Genomic DNA, 3,785 nt, shown 5'->3' with positions numbered 1-3,785 from the left:
AGGGGGCGGGGCGGGGCGCGCGGATTCTCAATGCCTGCTGGGAGATGTAGTGTCTTCCTGCGAAACCAGCAGACCGTTAGCAGGAAGAGAAAGGCAGCAGAAGACTACAACACCCCGAATGCACCGCGGCAGCCTAGCTAAGCCGTTGGACTACTGGAACCAGAACTCCCAGCGACTTTTGGGGAAAAAAAAGCCATAACCTCAGAACAGGAGGCTAATCAGGTTATTGTGCTGGTTCTATCACACAGTGCCTTGGAGATGTGCCACATATATAAGAGGGTTAGAGTTTTATGTCATCATTATTCGTAATCTGTGGTTAGAATCTATCTGTAATTAAAAAGTAATCATTGTTAGCAAATGAATTTCTGTAAGGCTATGTCTAAAAATCAGATAAATTGGGGGGGGGGGGGTGATTTTACGTACATTTATAACATTTTTAACCTTTGTGGTGGCTGTGGGAATAGATGGATTTGATTTCCAGGGGATACTCCAATGAGGCATAATTTAGATTAGATTAGATGAGATTCCCTACAGTGTGGAAACAGGCCCTTCAGCCCAACCAGTCCACACTGACCCTCCGAAGAGTAACCCACACAAACCCACTTCCCTCTGTCTAATGCACCTAACACTATGAGCAATTATAGCATAGCCAATTCACCTGACCTGCACATCTTTGGGTCGTGGGCAGAAACCGGAGCACCCAGAGGAAACCCACACAGACACGGAGAGAATGTACAAACTCCAGACAGACACTCACCCAAGGCTGGAATTGAACCTAAGACTCTGGTGCTGTGAGGCAGCAGTGCTAACTACTGAGCTTCCGTGCTGCCCTGAATAATATTGATCACTACCCCACAAACCCGTCAGCTATTCTTCCTGGCCAAATCTCACCTTGTACACTTTCATGATGCCCAACGCCCCACTGTTTGGCCAAATCAGTATAAACATGGCCTAGAATTAATTTCAGTAATTTGTTCTTATTAAGTGTCCAAAATCCTTAGTTTTAAAATAGCCCTTCTCTCATTTCAGTCCATGAAATGCTGGCAGAGGAGTAGAGGAGAAGGTGGTTCCATCATATTGAAGTAGATGAAAATGATGGAAGAAGTTCCATTTATTTGATATCCATGTAATTTATAGGTTGCATTATTTGCTATTTCTTGGAGGATTCCTTTGCATCCTCCGCATATGTGTGAATTCTGTTCGTTGTACTATTTTAGTCCTGTTCCAAACAATTTATGCAGTTCAACCACAGGCAAACCTCCAATAGCTGATTTTTAAAATCAAGATAAAACTGCTAGACATTTTTTTTCAAAACTAGTAGCCGCGAAGACTTTTTCTCATTTCCCTGGATTTCAATACTTTCTTCAAACCAAATGTTGTGGAAAATGGCAACACTGTCCTCACTTCATATCGACCTGTCCCTTGGTACCATCATAATGCCTAGTTGCATATGCCCATTCACCAGTTTGTGAGAATAGCTCTGCATGCGGGCTTTCTTAATGCTGCTTGACTTCAGACAATCAAGGTAAATTTGGAATTGTGATGCTCTTGGATCACTGTCCAAAGACCTCATTTGCTGTAATCCATCCTAATTAATCCAGTTGTCTGCATTTTGTTATTATCAGCCTTTCTTCAATGCATATACTATGACAAATTGCCCAGAGTATATCTTATTGGATCATGCAGACAAGATGAAGATAGTTGTGTTATGACCAGTACCTGGGCAAGGATCTGTAATTTGTTCTGTTTCCAGGTAGATATCTGAAAATGGTTATTATACTCCTGGTGAGGAGGGAACCCTTCAGAGTTCAACCCCTCGCTTATCACAACATAGAGTAATAGAGATGTACAGCATGGAAACAAACCCTTCGGTCCAACCCGTCCATGCCGACCAGATATCCCAACCCAATCTAGTTCCACCTGCCAGCACCCGGCCCATATCCCTCCAAACCTTCCTATTCATATACTCATCCAAATGCCTCTTAAATGTTGCAATTGTACCAGCCTCCACCACATCCTCTGGCAGCTCATTCCATACACGTACCACCCTCTGCGTGAAAAGGTTGCCCCTTAGGTCTCTTTTATCTTTCCCCTCTCACTCTAAACCTATGCCCTCTAGTTCTGGACTCCCCGATCCCAGGGAAAAGACTTTTTCTATTTATCCTATCTATGCCCCTCATAATTTTATAAACCTCTATAAGGTCACCCCTCAGCCTACGACGCTCCAGGGACAACAGCCCCAGCCTGTTCAGCCTCTCCCTGTAGCTCAGATCCTCCAACCCTGGCAACATCCTTGTAAATCTTTTCTGAATCTTTTCAAGTTTCACAACATCTTTCCAATAGGAAGGAGACCAGAATTGCACGTAATATTCCAACAGTGGCCTAACCAATGTCCTGTACAGCCGCAATATGACCTCCCAACCCCTGTACTCACTACTCTGACCAATAAACGAAAGCATACCAAACATCTTCTTCACTATCCTATCTACCTGCGAATCCACTTTCAAGGAGCTATGAACCTGCTATGAACCCAAGGTCCCTTTATTCAGCAACACTCCCTAGGACCTCACCATTAAGTGTATAAGTCCTGCTAAGATTTGCTTTCCCAAAATGCAGCATCTTGCATTTATCTGAATTAATCTCCATCTGCCACTTCTCAGACCATTGGCCCATCTGGTCCAGATCCTATTGTAAACTGAGGTAACCCTCTTTGCTGTCCACTACACCTCCAATTTTGGTGTCATCTGCAAACTTACTAAGTGTACCTCTTATGCTCACATCCAAATCATTTATGTAAATGACAAAAAATTGAGGACCCAGCACCGATCCTTGTGGCACTCCACTGGTCACAGGCCTCCAGTCTGAAAAACAACCCTCCATCACCACCCTCTGTCCTCATGGTTAATCAGAACAAATCCCTTCCTTGGAAATACCTTTTCCCTCGTCAAAGTGTTTTTGTTTTGAAAGGAACCAAATTAACCAGGATTTTCTAGGATAAAAAGTTTATGAGATACTACATGTGAGAAAAGAAAGTTAAATGTGACACACACAATAGAAATATAAATTGAGTAAAAAGGTAATGACTAAAGTGATATATAAATCAGTCTCTGGTTTCTGAGATGTGTGATTGCTGGAATGTATCAGATGTTAGATTGGATGCTACAACTGACTAACCAGCTACGGGGGTGGCATGGTGGCTCAGTGGTTAGCAGTGCTGCCTCAGAGCATCAGGGACCTGGGTTCAATTCCAGCCTTAGGTAACTATCTGTGTGGAGTTTGCACATTCTCCCTGTGTCTACGTGGGTTTCCTCTGAGTGCTCTGGTTTCTTCCCACAGTCTAAAGGTGTGCAGGTTAGGTGAATTGGACATGCTAAATTGCCCATAGTGTTCAGGGATGTGTAGGCTAGGTGCATTAGTCAGTGGAAATGTAGAGTGATAGAGGTAGGGGAATGAGTCTGGGTGGGACCCTCTTCAGAGGGTCAGTGTGGACTTGTTGGACCAAATGGCTTGTTTCCACACTGTTGGGATTCAATTATCTTTCCAAAGTATTGCTGATGTTGTCAATGATTTCAAAATTGTTAGCTGACACAGTTACATAGTGATGAAGGTTGGGAAATGAATTTTCAGGATATACAATATTTTGAAAAGGTAAAGCAATGGAGGAATAGTTGTGCTAGTATGGAGTGACATAAGGATATTAGTAAAGAAGGATTTGGGCTCAGAAGATCTTGAAGTAGAATCGGTATGAGGGCAGATTAGGAATGGCAAGTTTCAGAATTAATAGG

The sequence above is a fragment of the Chiloscyllium plagiosum genome, unplaced genomic scaffold (genome assembly GCF_037043375.1).
Source record: "Chiloscyllium plagiosum isolate Xiang-an unplaced genomic scaffold, Cpla_swu_hap1 HiC_scaffold_30, whole genome shotgun sequence".
Lineage (NCBI taxonomy): Eukaryota > Metazoa > Chordata > Chondrichthyes > Orectolobiformes > Hemiscylliidae > Chiloscyllium > Chiloscyllium plagiosum.
Note: the sequence above shows the minus strand (reverse complement) of the source record.